We start from the raw sequence: 15000 nt of genomic DNA, 5'->3' as shown, positions 1-15000 counted from the left end.
CGGGCTGTGAGGAGAGGAGGGATGCAGCCAAGAAAGCAATCAGGGCTCGAGGCAAGGGATGCATCAAGGATAGCAATCATGTTGTGAGGCGAGATTCCAAAGGCTAAACGTGAGAGGCTGCAGGGTCGACTCAGAGAGGTCTATGCATGTGAGAGGCTGAAAGCAAGGTCGACTCGGAGCGGTCTATGCATCGGGCGCGCTTGGGGCGACTACCAGTGCCAACCCCTTATCCCGCGACGCGTCCGACAAAGAGAACGTTCCAAGGCGGCAGAGGAGGTTACCAGCCGAAGGATGCAGTAGCAATAACAGGTATAGTTCCGCGGCGGCCGAGAAGACTCACCGCATAGGAATCGGGATGCGAGGCGAGGGATGCGGCGGGAAGGCCCCGACGGCTAAACGGAAGAGGCTGCAGGGCCGCCTCGGAATGGTCCAAGCATCGGATGCGATTGGGACGACTACCAGTGCCAACCCCTTATCCCGCGATGCGTCCGATACACAGATAGTTCCAAGGCGGCCGAGGAGCCTCACCGCATATCAATCGGGGTGCGAGGCGAGGGATGGGGCGGGAAGGCCCCAACGGCTAGACGGAAGAGGCTTCAGGGCCACCTCGGAATGGTCCAAGCATCGGACGCGCTTGGGGCGACTGCCAGTGCCAACCCCTTATCCCGCGATGCGTCCGATACACAGATGGTTCCAAGGCGGCCGAGGAGCCTCACCGCATAGCAATCGGGGGTGCGAGGCGAGGGATGGGGCGGGAAGGCCCCAACGGCTAGACGGAAGAGGCTTCAGGGCCGCCTAGGAATGGTCCAAGCATCGGACACGCTTGGGGCGACTACCAGTGACAGCCCCCTATCCCGCGATGCGTCCGATACGAAGATGGTTCCAAGGCGGCCGAGGAGCCTCACCGCATAGCAATCGGGGTGCGAGGTGGGGGATGCGGCGAGATGGCCCCAACGGCTAGACGGAAGAGGCCACAGGGCCGCGTCGGAATAGTCCAAGCATCGGACGCGCTTGGGGCGACTACCAGTGACAACCCCTTATCCCGCGATGCGTCCGATACGAAGATAGTTCCAAGGCGGCCGAGGAGCCTCACCGCATAGCAATCGGGGTGCGAGGTGGGGGATGCGGCGAGATGGCCCCAACGGCTAGACGGAAGAGGCTGCAGGGCCGCCTCGGAATAGTCCAAGCATCGGACGCGCTTGGGGCCACTACCAGTGACAACCCCTTATCCCGCGATGCGTCCGATACGAAGATAGTTCCAAGGCGGCCGAAGAGCCTCACCGCATAGCAATCGGGGTGCGAGGTGGGGGATGCGGCGAGATGGCCCCAACGGCTAGACGGAAGAGGCCACAGGGCCGCCTCGGAATAGTCCAAGCATCGGACGCGCTTGGGGCGACTACCAGTGACAACCCCTTATCCCGCGATGCGTCCGATACGAAGATAGTTCCCAGGCGGCCGAGGAGCCTCACCGCATAGCAATCGGGGTGCGAGGCGAGGGATGCGGCGAGATGGCCCCAAAGGCTAGACGGAAGAGGCTGCAGGGCTGCCTCGGAATAGTCCAAGCATCGGACGCGCTTGGGGCGACTACCACTGCCAACCCCTTATCCCGCGATGCGTCCGATACACAGATAGTTCCGAGGCGGCCGAGGAGGTGGGGGATGCAGCGAGATGGCCCCAACGGCTAGACGAAAGAGGCTGCAGGGCCGCCTCGGAATAGTCCAAGCATCGGACGCGCTTGGGGCGACTACCAGTGACAACCCCTTATCCCGCGATGCGTCCGATACACAGATAGTTCCGAGGCGGCCAAGGAGCCTCACCGCATAGCAATCGTGGTGCGAGGTGGGGGATGCGGCGAGATGGCCCCAACGGCTAGACGGAAGAGGCTGCAGGGCCGCCTCGGAATGGTCCAAGCATCGGATGCGCTTGGGGCGACTACCACTGCCAACCCCTTATCCCGCGATGCGTCCGATACACAGATAGTTCCAAGGCGGCCGAGGAGCCTCACAGCATAGCAATCAGGGTGCGAGGCGAGGGATGCGGCGAGAAAGCCCCAACGGCTAGAGGGAAGAGGCTTCAGGTCCGCCTCGGAATGGTCCAAGCATCGGACGCGCTTGGGGCGACTACCAGTGACAACCCCTTATCCCGCGACGCGTCCGATACACAGATAGTTCCAAGGCGGCCGAGGAGCCTCACCGCATAGCAATCGGGGTGCGAGGCGAGGGATGCGGCGAGAAGGACCCAACGGCTACACGGAAGAGGCTTCGGGGCCGCCTCGGAATGGTCCAAGCATCGGACGCGCTTGGGGCGACTACCAGTGACAACCCCTTATCCCACGACGCGTCCGATACACAGATAGTTCCAAGGCGGCCGAGGAGCCTCACCGCATAGCAATCGGGGTGCGAGGCGAGGGATGCGGCGAGAACGACCCAACGGCTACACGGAAGAGGCTTCGGGGCCGCCTCGGAATGGTCCAAGCATCGGACGCGCTTGGGGCGACTACCAGTGACAACCCCTTATCCCGCGACGCGTCCGATACACAGATAGTTCCAAGGCGGCCGAGGAGCCTCACCGCATAGCAATCGGGGTGCGAGGCGAGGGATGCGGCGAGAAGGACCCAACGGCTAGACGGAAGAGGCTTCGGGTCCGCCTCGGAATGGTCCAAGCATCGGACGCGCTTGGGGCGACTACCAGTGACAACCCCTTATCCCGCGACGCGTCCGATACACAGATAGTTCCAAGGCGGCCGAGGAGCCTCACCGCATAGCAATCGGGGTGCGAGGCGAGGGATGCGGCGAGAAGGACCCAACGGCTAGACGGAAGAGGCTTCGGGTCCGCCTCGGAATGGTCCAAGCATCGGACGCGCTTGGGGCGACTACCAGTGACAACCCCTTATCCCGCGACGCGTCCGATACACAGATAGTTCCAAGGCGGCCGAGGAGCCTCACCGCATAGCAATCGGGGTGCGAGGCGAGGGATGCGGCGAGAAGGACCCAACGGCTAGACGGAAGAGGCTTCGGGTCCGCCTCGGAATGGTCCAAGCATCGGACGCGCTTGGGGCGACTACCAGTGACAACCCCTTATCCCGCGACGCGTCCGATACACAGATAGTTCCGAGGCGGCCGAGGAGCCTCACCGCATAGCAATCGGGGTGCGAGGCGAAGGATGCGGCGAGAAGGACCCAACGGCTAGACGGAAGAGGCTTCGGGTCCGCCTCGGAATGGTCCAAGCATCGGACGCGCTTGGGGCGACTACCAGTGACAACCCCTTATCCCGCGACGCGTCCGATACACAGATAGTTCCAAGGCGGCCGAGGAGCCTCACCGCATAGCAATCGGGGTGCGAGGCGAGGGATGCGGCGAGAAGGACCCAACGGCTAGACGGAAGAGGCTTCAGGGCCGCCTCGGAATGGTCCAAGCATCGAACGCGCTTGGGGCGACTACCAGTGACAACCCCTTATCCCGCGACGCGTCCGATACACAGATAGTTCCGAGGCGGCCGAGGAGCCTCACCGCATAGCAATCGGGGTGCGAGGCGAGGGATGCGGCGAGAAGGACCCAACGGCTAGACGGAAGAGGCTTCAGGGCCGCCTCGGAATGGTCCAAGCATCGGACGCGCTTGGGGCGACTACCAGTGACAACCCCTTATCCCGCGACGCGTCCGATACACAGATAGTTCCGAGGCGGCCGAGGAGCCTCACCGCATAGCAATCGGGGTGCGAGGCGAGGGATGCGGCGAGAAGGACCCAACGGCTAGACGGAAGAGGCTTCAGGGCCGCCTCGGAATGGTCCAAGCATCGGACGCACTTGGGGCGACTACCAATGACAACCCCTTATCCCGCGACGCGTCCGATACACAGATAGTTCCGAGGCGGCCGAGGAGCCTCACCGCATAGCAATCGGGGTGCGAGGCGAGGGATGCGGCGAGAAGGACCCAACGGCTAGACGGAAGAGGCTTCAGGGCCGCCTCGGAATGGTCCAAGCATCGGACGCGCTTGGGGCGACTACCAGTGACAACCCCTTATCCCGCGACGCGTCCGATACACAGATAGTTCCGAGGCGGCCGAGGAGCCTCACCGCATAGCAATCGGGGTGCGAGGCGAGGGATGCGGCGAGAAGGACCCAACGGCTAGACGGAAGAGGCTTCAGGGCCGCCTCGGAATGGTCCAAGCATCGGACGCGCTTGGGGCGACTACCGTTGCCAACCCCTTATCCCGCGATGCGTCTGATACACAGATAGTTCCGAGGCGGCCGAGGAGCCTCACCGCATAGCAATCGGGTTGCGAGGCAGATTATTGGGAAGGGAACCCCCTGGGATGCGGCTCAAGCAGTGCCCAAAGGGACTGGAATGCGGAATCACATCGAGAGACCCAAATGCTATACGAGGGCTCAAATCGAATTATCGATTTGGCCACGACATGGACGCATCGGAACGACTACCTTTGCCGAACCACTCGCAATTGCATCCATACCGAAACCAATAGACATTTCCGTTAGAGCCCTCGCATAGCATTCGGGAATCTCGCATGCCCCTCTAAATCGACCAATGCTGGCGCTCAATGAAAATCCGAGCGCTACCACCGTTCGAGCGCCAGCATTGGTCGAGTTAGAGGGGCACGGGGGAGAATGCTCCAGTCAACACCTCCCCTATATAAGTTATTTGTCCGATTCTCGCACAACCGTAGTCTGCCTCGTCGAATCAAACAACGGTCCCAGATTCCGACTTCCGTTCCGTAGAGACCCAAAAGCTAGATGGAGGCTCGCAAGAAAGAGAGTCGGCGCATAGCAATCGGGTTTCTCGAACGTTTAGGGACCGAGCTCACTTGCGGATAGGGCAAAATCCGCCAAGCAACCCAAAAGCTAGACGGGGGCTCGAATCGAATCGCCTAGGCGGCCACAACAACGACGTGTTGGATCGACTACCAGTGCCAAACCATTCAGCAAGACTAGTCTGTGTCGAGGCCGGATAGAGATTCTCAGAGAGCGCCCGCATAGCATTTAGGAGACCTGCCGCGTCCCTCACACTCGACAAATGGTGGTGCACGTTTATAAATCCGAGCGATCCCAACCCTTTCAAGCACCAACATCGGTCGAGATAGAGGGGCACGGAGGGGGCTGCGTGAGACAACACAGTCCCCTATATAAGTTATTTGTCCGATTCTCACACATCCGAAGAATGGTCATCAAATCGGACAACAGCCCAAACTTCCGACTTCCGTCCCAGAAAGCCCAAGAGCTATCTAAAACGTTCATGGCCGGAACTCGATCGCGGCTATACCAGTCCGCCAAGCAACCCAAAAGCTAGACTGGAGCTCTAGTCGAATCACCTCTGTGGCCATTGCAAGGACGTGTTGGAGCGACTACCATTGCCGAACCATTCCGCAGGTCGAGTCCATACCAAGGCCGCATAGAGATTCACGATGAGCTCCTGCATAGCAATCAGGAGACTTGCCGTGTCCATCACAATCGATAAATCCTGGTGCAAGATTTTTGCATCCGAGCGCTCCAACCAGTCGAGCACCAGCATCAATCGACATAAACGGGCACGGGGGGAGGATGCTCGAGAACACTACCTCCCCTATATAAGTTATTTGTCCGATTCTCAAGCAGCCGAAGTCTGGTCATCGAATCGGGTCAAAGACCACAACTTCCGACTTTACCCACAATGCAAGTCATCGAATCGAACATCGGCCCCCGAGTCGGACTCCATGCGTATGTCAGGTCATCGGACCCAAATTCCGCCTTCCTGCGCATGGCGGGCCATCAATATCAACTCGGTCATCGGACCCAAACTCCGCCTTTTTGCGTATGGCACGCCTTCAAATCGGTCATCGGACCCAAATTCCGCCTTCCTGTGCATGGCGGGCCATCAACATCAACTCGGTCATCGGACCCAAATTCCGCCTTTCTGCGCATGGCACGCCATCAACTCGGTCATCGGACCCAAATTCCGCCTTCCTGCGCATGGCAGGTCATCGGACACAAATTCAGACCTCGCCAATATGCCTACGTATCGAATCGGTCATCGGACCCAACTTCCGACTTCATCCATACTGTAGGGTCTTTGAGGTTGGCGCGGTGCGCTCAACCCAGGGAGTCGACCCATCGAAGCATACACCTCCCCTATATAAGCTATTTGTCCGATTCCCACACCTGTGTAGTTTGCACCTCTGACCAGGACATCGACCCCAACTTCCGAACTCGACTGCAACGACGGCACCAGCGCCTTGGTGCGCACCTTGCGACGCACAGTCCCAACATTCGCCTTCCTGCACATGGCAGGTCATCGGACCCAAATTCCGACCTCGCGAGTATGCCTACATATCGAATCGGTCATCGGACCCAACTTCCGACTTCATCCATACCGTAGGGTCTTTGAGGTTGGCGCGGTGCGCTCAACCCGGGGAGTCGACCCAACGAAGCATACACCTCCCCTATATAAGCTATTTGTCCGATTCCCACACCTGTGTAGTTTGCACCTCCGATCAAGACATCGACCCCAACTTCCGAACTCGCCTCCAACGACCGAACCAGCGCCTTGGTGCGCACCTTGCAACGCACAGTGCCAACATTCGCCTTCCTGCACGTGGCAGGTCATCGGACCCAAATTCCGACCTCGCGAGTATGCCTACATATCGAATCGGTCATCGGACCCAACTTCCGACTTCATCCATACCGTAGGGTCTTTGAGGTTGGCGCGGTGCGCTCAACCCGGGGAGTCGACCCAACGAAGCATACACCTCCCCTATATAAGCTATTTGTCCGATTCCCACACCTGTGTAGCTTGCACCTCCGATCAGGACATCGACCCCAACTTCCGAACTCGACTAAAAAGACCGCACCAGCGCCTTGGTGTGCACCTTGCAACGCACAGTGTCAACATTCGCCTTCCTGCACATGGCAGGTCATCGGACCCAAATTCCGACCTCATGAGCATACCTACTAATCGAATCGGTCATCGGACCCAACTTCCGACTTCATCCATACCGTAGGGTCTTTGAGGTTGGCGCGGTGCGCTCAACCTGGGGAGTCGACCCATCGAAGCATACACCTCCCCTATATAAGCTATTTGTCCGATTCCGACACCTGTGTAGTTTGCACCTCCGCTCAGGACATCGACCCCAACTTCCGAACTCGCCTGCAACGACCGAACCAGCGCCTTGGTGCGCACCAAAAGTGCGCACTTTTGGAGGGCACTTTTGTGCGCTCCAAAGGTGCGCACTTTTGGAGGGCACTTTTCTGCGCTCCAAAGGTGCGCACTTTTGGAGGGCACTTTTTGGAGGGCACTTTTCTGCGCTCCAAAGGTGCGCACTTTTGGAGGGCACTTTTTGGAGGGCACTTTTCTGCGCTCCAAAGGTGCGCACTTTTGGAGGGCACTTTTTGGAGGGCACTTTTCTGCGCTCCAAAGGTGCGCACTTTTGGAGGGCACTTTTTGGAGGGCACTTTTCTGCGCTCCAAAGGTGCGCACTTTTGGAGGGCACTTTTTGGAGGGCACTTTTCTGCGCTCCAAAGGTGCGCACTTTTGGAGGGCACTTTTTGGAGGGCACTTTTCTGCGCTCCAAAGGTGCGCACTTTTGGAGGGCACTTTTTGGAGGGCACTTTTCTGCGCTCCAAAGGTGCGCACTTTTGGAGGGCACTTTTTGGAGGGCACTTTTCTGCGCTCCAAAGGTGCGCACTTTTGGAGGGCACTTTTTGGAGGGCACTTTTCTGCGCTCCAAAGGTGCGCACTTTTGGAGGGCACTTTTTGGAGGGCACTTTTCTGCGCTCCAAAGGTGCGCACTTTTGGAGGGCACTTTTTGGAGGGCACTTTTCTGCGCTCCAAAGGTGCGCACTTTTGGAGGGCACTTTTGTGCACTCCAAAGGTGCGCACTTTTGGAGGGCACTTTTCCTGTGCTCCAAAGGTGCACACCTAGGTGAGCACCTTCGACCACACCTTGTAGCACACCAAACTCTGACTTTCGACTTCATCCGCAATGCAGGGTCTTTGAGGTTGGCGCAATGCGCACAACCAGGGGAGTCGACCCATCAAACCCAACACCTCCCCTATATAAGCTATTTGTCTGATTCTCATACATGCGTAGCCTGCAGGAGCAATTAGGACATCGACCCCAACTTTCGGCTTCTAAACGAAAACAAGGTCTTTGAGGTTGGTGTAATGCGAACAACTAGGGGAGTCAACCCATCAAACCCAACACCTCCCCTATATAAGCTATTTGTCTGATTCTCATACATGTGTAGTCTACAGGAGCAATTAGGACATCGACCCCAACTTTTGACTTCTTAACGAAAACAAGGTCTTTGAGGTTGACGTAATGCGCACAACCAGGGGAGTCGACCCATCAAACCCAACACCTCCCCTATATAAGCTATTTGTCCGATTCTCATACATGTGTAGCCTGCAGGAGCCATTAGGACATTGACCCCAACTTTTGACTTCTTAACGAAAACAAGGTCTTTGAGGTTGGCGTAATGCGCACAACCAAGGGAGTTGACCCATCAAACCCAACACCTCCCCTATATAAGCTATTTGTCTGATTCTCATACATGTGTAGCCTGCAACAACGATTAGGACATCCACCCCAACTTCTGAATTCGTCTGCGTTGACCGCACCAAAGGTGCACGCCTTGGTGCTCACCAAAATCCGACTTCCGACTTCTTCTGCTATGCGGGGTCTTTGAGGTTGGCGCAGTGCGCACAACCAGGGGAGTCAACCCACCGAATGCAACACCTCCCCTATATAAGCTATTTGTCTGATTCTCATACATGCGTAGACTGCAGCAATGATTAGGACATCCACCCCAACTTTTGACTTCTTAAACAAGACAGGGTCTTTGAAGTTGGTGCAGTGCACACAACCAGGGGAGTCGACCCATCAAACGCAACACCTCCCCTATATAAAGCTATTTGTCCGATTCTCATACGTGTAGTCTGCAGCAGCGATTAGGACATCGACCCCAACTTCCGAATTCGTTTGCATTGACCGCACCAAAGGTGCACGCCTTGGTGTGCACCCTGGAGTGCACTTTGGTGCTCACCTCGGTGCACACTTTGGTGTGCACCTCGGTGTGCACCAAAGGTGCGCACCTTGGAGCGCACCAAAGGTGTACACTTTGGAGCGCACCACATAGGGTCTTTGAGAGGTTGGCGCAGTGCGCACACCAAGGTGGGTGTTGAGGTGCGTGCCGAGGTGGGTGGGTGCTAGGGTGCGCTCCATGGTGGGTGCCAGGGTGGGTGCGTGCTAGGGTGGATTCCAAAGAGGGTCATAGGGTGGGTGCCAAGGTGGGTTGGTGATATAGTGGGTTCAAAGGTGGGTACTAGGGTGGGTTCCAAGGTGGGTCACAAGTTGGGTGCCAGGATGCGTGGGTGTTAGGTTGGGTGCCAAGGTGGGCTCCTGCGTGGGTGGGTGCTAGGGTGGGTTTCAAGGTGGACGCGAGGGCGGGTGCCAAGGTGGGTAACAAGTTGGGTGTTAGGATGGGTGAGTGCTAGAGTGGGTGCCAAGGTGGGTGGGTGCTAAGGTGGATGCCAAGGTGGTTCACAGGGTGGGTGGGTTCTAGGGTGAGTTCCAAGGTGGGTCACAGGTTCAGTGCTAGGGTGGGTGTCAAGGCGGGTGTCGAGGTGCCTGGGTGCTAGGGTGTGGATGCCAATGTGGGTCATAGGGTGGGTACTAGGGTGGGCTGCAATGTGGGTGCCAAGGTGGGTAACATGCTCGGTGGGTTCTAAATTGGGTGCCAGGGTGGGTGTGCACCCACCTTGCCCGAGGTGGGTGCCAAGGTGCCAGTGTGGGTGGGTGCTAAGGTGGATGCCAAGGTGGGTGAGAAGGTGGGTGATAGGTTGAGTGGTAGGATGGGTGGGTGCCAAGATGGGTCACAGGGTGGGTGCAAGGGTGGGTAGGTGCTAGGGTTGGTGTCAGGGTGGGTGGGTGCTAGGTTGGGTTCCAAGGTGGGTGCGAGGGTGAGTGTCAAGGTGGGTCACAGGTTAGGTGCTAGGATGGGTGAGTGCTAGGGTGCAAAGGTGCCAGGGTGGGTGCTAGGATGGGTCGATGCTAGGGTGAGTGGCAAGGTGGGTCCACAAGTGTCAAGGTGGGTGCCGAGGTGGGTGCCAAGTCGGCGACTGCTATGGTGGATGCCAAGGTGGGTCACGGGGTGGGTGCCAAGTTGCTAGGTTGGGTTCCAAGGTGGGTGCCAACGTGGGTGCTAGGGTGCGTGGGTTAAAGGGTGTGTCACAACGTGGGTGCCAGGATGGGTGCGCACCCACACTGGCCAAGACGGGTGCGGGTGCAAGGTTGGGTTCCAAGCCCGGTCACAGGCTGGGTGCTAGGATGGGTGGGTGCCAAGGTGGGCACCAGGGTGGGTGCACCCACCCTGGCCAAGGTGGGTCACGGGGTGGGTCCTAGGGTGGGTAACGGGGTGGGTACTAAGGTGCGTGCCAAGGTGGGTCATAGGGTGGGTGCCAAGGTGGGCACCAGGGTGGGTGTGCACCAACCCTAGCCAGGGTAGGTCACGGGGTGGTTGTCGGGGTGGGCGTCAAGGAGCCAAGGTGGGTGGCAAGTAGCCAAGTTGCGTGCCAAGGTGGGTGTCGGGGTGGGTGCCAAGGATCCAAGGTGGGTGCCAAGGAACCAAGGTGGGTGTCTGGGTGGGTGCCGAGGTGGGAGCCAGGGTGGGTCCCAAGGTGAGTGCAAAGGTGGGTGCCAGGGTCAAGGTGAGTGCCAATGTGGGTTCCAAGGTGCCAGGGTCAGGGTGAGTGCCAATGTGGGTTCAAAGGTGCTAAGTTGGGTGCGAGGTTGGGTGCGAGGGTGGGTGGGTGCCAAGGTGTGCTAGGTGGAAGCCCGGGTGGGTCGGCATCCCATGGGTGTCGAGTTGGGTGCCTGATGGGTGCTTCTTGTCAAGTTTTAGTCGTCGGGACTCATTTCGAGCCTTAGAGGTCGTTTCTTGTCCGGTTGCCCTGTCTTCGACCTGGGAACCCAATTTTGGTCCTCGGGTCCCATTTTTTTTTGTCTCGCATCCCACTTTTGGCCTGTGGCCTTTTCGGGGTCGATTCTCGTTTTGGGCATCAGAGCATGTTTCTTCTCCTAAAACCCAATATTTGTTTATTAAGTCTCGGAACACATTTTTGTTCTCGTGGACCCATCATGGGTCTTGGAACGCATTTGTGGTCCTTGGGTCCCATTTTGCATCCCGAAACTTGTGTTTTGGTGCTTGATCCCTATTTTGGGTGCCCACCTTGCACCAAGTGCGCACCCGGGGCAAACCGAGCGCCTTGGTGCATCGGGGCAAGATCGAGCGTGCACCCGAGGCGCCCCGAACATGCACCAAGGTGCACTCGGCCCACATGTGAGCGCAGGTCGTTGCGCCCGAGGTGGTGTGTGGGCACCGCGTTGCAGACGGGACACTGCACGCACACGACGCCCCCTCCAGGTGCACGCACGTAGGCCGGGCCGGGTGCACACCCGACGCCCTAGCAAGGTGCGCGCACCCGGGCAGGGCTCACACTTGGCGAACGGGGCGCACTTCGCGAGGGAGGGTGTGCACCTCGACGGGGGTGGGTGGCCGGGGTGGATTCGCACGTGGGTCGCGGTTTGCTAAGTACACACTGCGACAAGCTCATAACGGGTGCGATCATACCAGCGTTAGTGCACCGGATCCCATCAGAACTCCGCAGTTAAGCGCGCTTGGGCCGGAGTAGTACTGGGATGGGTGACCTCCCGGGAAGTCCCGGTGTTGCACCCTTTTTTAGTTTTTCGCCGGGCGTCGCAATGCTATTTGAATAAACCTTTTGCCCGTTTGCGTTCTCGTCGGGGCCGGGCCGGGCCGGGGTGCGCTGCCCGCACTACCGCGCGCGCGGGGGCGACACCGAGCGCGCACCCGAGGCGCCCCGAGCACACAGGCCACGGTGCAACCCGGGCGTTGTGCGCGCACCCCGGTGCGCCCGAGGTGCTGCGCGCGCACCCAGGTGAAATCGGTGTGCACCTCGGCCAGTGCGCGCTCGGTCGAGTCGCGCACGTTGGCCAAGGTGCACGGTGATGTTTCTTACTCTAAGGTTCCGCACCAGACGCCCGGGACAGGTGAGCGAAGCTGGGCGGGGCCGGGTGCGCGGCCGGGGCAGGTGCACGCAGCTGGAGAGAGCTTTGGAGCACACTTCGGAGCGCACCAATGATGCGCTCCATTCAAAAGTTTCCTGAAAAGGCAAAAAAAGTTGAGATTATAGAATTTCCCACTTGAGAGATTGTAAAAAAAAAAAATTTAAAATGAAGGAAACGCGGGTGCCAAGGTGTGCGCAGCCCAGCCAAGGTGTGCGCACCAAGGCGCCCACCCTGGCGAAGGTGCACGCAAGGTGCGCACCCGAGGCAAACCGGACAATTAACCCAACTTTCGACTTCGCGCGCACCTTGGAGCGCACTTCGGAGCGCTCCTTGGTGCGCACCAATCTTGGGCACCTCGGAGTGCACCATGGCGCCCACCAAGGTGCGCACCCGGGGCAAACCGAGCTCCGACTTCGTGCGCACCTTGGAGCGCACGAAAGGTGCGCACCATGGCGCCCACCAAGGTGCGCAGCCCAGCCAAGGCGTGCGCATCAAGGTGCGCACCCTGGCGAAGGTGCGCACCCGGGGCAAACCGAGCTCCGACTTCGTGCGCACCTTGGAGCGCACAAAAGGTGCGCAACCCAGCCAAGGTGTGCGCACCCCGGTCAAACCGAGCTCCGAATCGTGCGCACCAGAGGTGCACGCCATCGTGCGCACCTTGGAGCACACTTCGGAGCCCTCCTTGGTGCGCGCCGATGTTGCGCACCTCGGAGCGCACCCGGGGAAAACAATGCAATTAACCCGACTTTCGACTTCGTGGGCACCTCGGAGCGCTCTCGGGTTCGCACCTCGGAGCACACCGAGGTGCCCACCCTGGCGAAGGTGCACGCGAGGTGCGCACCCGGGGCAAACCGGGCTCCGACTTCGTGCACGCCGCACCTTGGAGCACACTTCGGAGCGCTCCTTGGTGCGCACCAGGGCGCGCAACCCAGCCGAGGTGCCCACCCCGGCGAAGGTGCACGCGAGGTGCGCACCCGGGGCAAACCGGGCTCCGACTTCGTGCACGCCATGGTGCCCACCGCGGCGAAGGTGCACGCGAGGTGCGCACCCGGGGCAAACCGGGCTCCGACTTCGTGCACGCCGCACCTTGGAGCACACTTCGGAGCGCTCCTTGGTGCGCACCATGGTGCCCACCAGGGCGCGCAACCCCGCCGAAGGTGCACGCGAGGTGCGCACCCGGGGCAAACCGGGCTCCGACTTCGTGCACGCCGCACCTTGGAGCACACTTCGGAGCGCTCCTTGGTGCGCACCATGGTGCCCACCAGGGCGCGCAACCCCGCCGAAGGTGCACGCGAGGTGCGCACCCGGGGCAAACCGGGCTCCGACTTCGTGCACGCCATGGTGCGCACCGCGGCGAAGGTGCGCACCCGGGGCAAACCGGGCTCCGACTTCGTGCACGCCGCACCTTGGAGCACACTTCGGAGCGCTCCTTGGTGCGCACCAGGGCGCGCAACCCAGCCGAGGTGCCCACCCCGGCGAAGGTGCACGCGAGGTGCGTACCCGGGGCAAACCGGGCTCCGACTTCGTGCACGCCGCACCTTGGAGCACACTTCGGAGCGCTCCTTGGTGCGCACCATGGTGCCCACCAGGCCGCGCAACCCAGCCAAGGTGTGCGCACCAAGGTGCACGCGAGGTGCGCACCCGGGGCAAACCGGGGTCCGACTTCGTGCACGCCGCACCTTGGAGCACACATCGGGGCGCTCCCGGGTTCGCACCGGCGTTGCGCACCGTGGTGGGCACCTCGGAGCACACCAAGGTGGGCAGCGAGGTGCGCACCTTTGATGCGATGCCTTCACTAATTTCCATAAAAGGCAAAAAAAAAACGAGATTTTAAAATTTCCGTTTTGAAAGATAGTGAGAAAAAGGGAATGCTGGTGCCATCTTGAGCCCGCCCTGGTGCGCAGCCCAGCCAAGGTGTGCGCACCAAGGTGCCCACCCTGGCGAAGGTGCGCGCCCGGGCAATTAACCCAACTTCCAACTTCGCGCGCGCCAGGGTGGGAGCGCACCCAACAACCGGGCCTGGGAAGAGCCAATGCGAGAAACCCCACCAAACGCTCTGACAAAAAAAGAGGGGGCGCTCCAGTAACCCCGCTTCGGAGCGCACCCTGGGCAAACCCAGCCAAGGTGCCCACCCCGGCCAAGGTGCAGGCGAGGTGCGCACCCGGGGCAAACCGGGCTCCGACAACGTGCACGCCGCACCTTGGAGCACACTTCGTAGCGCTCCCGGGTGCGCACCTCAGAGCACACCAAGGTGGGCAGCGAGGTGCGCACCTTTGATGCGCTGCCTTCACTAATTTCCAGAAAAGGCAAAAAAAAAAGGAGATTTTAAAATTTCCGTTTTGAAAGATAGTGAAAAAAACGGAACGCGCGTGCCATCTTGAGCCCGCCCTGGTGCGCAGCCCAGGTAAGGTGCCCACCCTGGCAAAGGTGCGCACCCGGGCAATTAACCCTACTTCCGACTTCGTGCGCGCCAGGGTGGCAACCGGGCCTCGGAAGAGCCAATGCGAGAAACCCCACCAAACGCTCCGACAAAAAAAGAGGCGGCGCTCCAATAACCCCGCTTCGGAGCGCAGCCGGGGCAAACCCAGCCAAGGTGCCCACCCCGACGAAGGTGCACGCGAGGTGCGCACCCGGGGCAAACCGGGCTCCGACAACGTGCACGCAGCACCTTGGAGCACACTTCGAAGCACTCCCGGGTGCCCACCGGCGTTGCGCACCGTGGTGGGCAGCGAGGTGCGCACCTTTGATGCGCTGCCTTCACTAATTTCCAGAAAAAGGCAAAAAAAAATGAGATTTTAAAATTTCCGTTTTGAAAGATAGTGAAAAAAAAGGAACGCGGGTGCCATCTTGAGCCCGCCCTGGTGCGCAGCCCAGGCAAGGCATGCGCACCAAGGTGCCCACCCGAGGTGCACACCCGGGGCAAA

The 15000-nt window shown here is 59.8% G+C and overlaps 1 non-coding gene across 1 annotated transcript; it reads left to right on the top strand.

Moving 5' to 3' along the window:
• The first annotated feature begins 11604 nt into the window (after window positions 1-11604).
• Window positions 11605-11723, top strand: LOC131863841 (5S ribosomal RNA). The gene has a single exon (XR_009362735.1). It is a non-coding gene; the product is annotated as a 5S ribosomal RNA (ribosomal RNA).
• Window positions 11724-15000: the final 3277 nt, after the last annotated feature.

The sequence above is a fragment of the Cryptomeria japonica genome, unplaced genomic scaffold (genome assembly GCF_030272615.1).
Source record: "Cryptomeria japonica unplaced genomic scaffold, Sugi_1.0 HiC_scaffold_69, whole genome shotgun sequence".
Lineage (NCBI taxonomy): Eukaryota > Viridiplantae > Streptophyta > Pinopsida > Cupressales > Cupressaceae > Cryptomeria > Cryptomeria japonica.
Note: the sequence above shows the minus strand (reverse complement) of the source record. Positions and strands in the feature narration are given on the sequence as shown.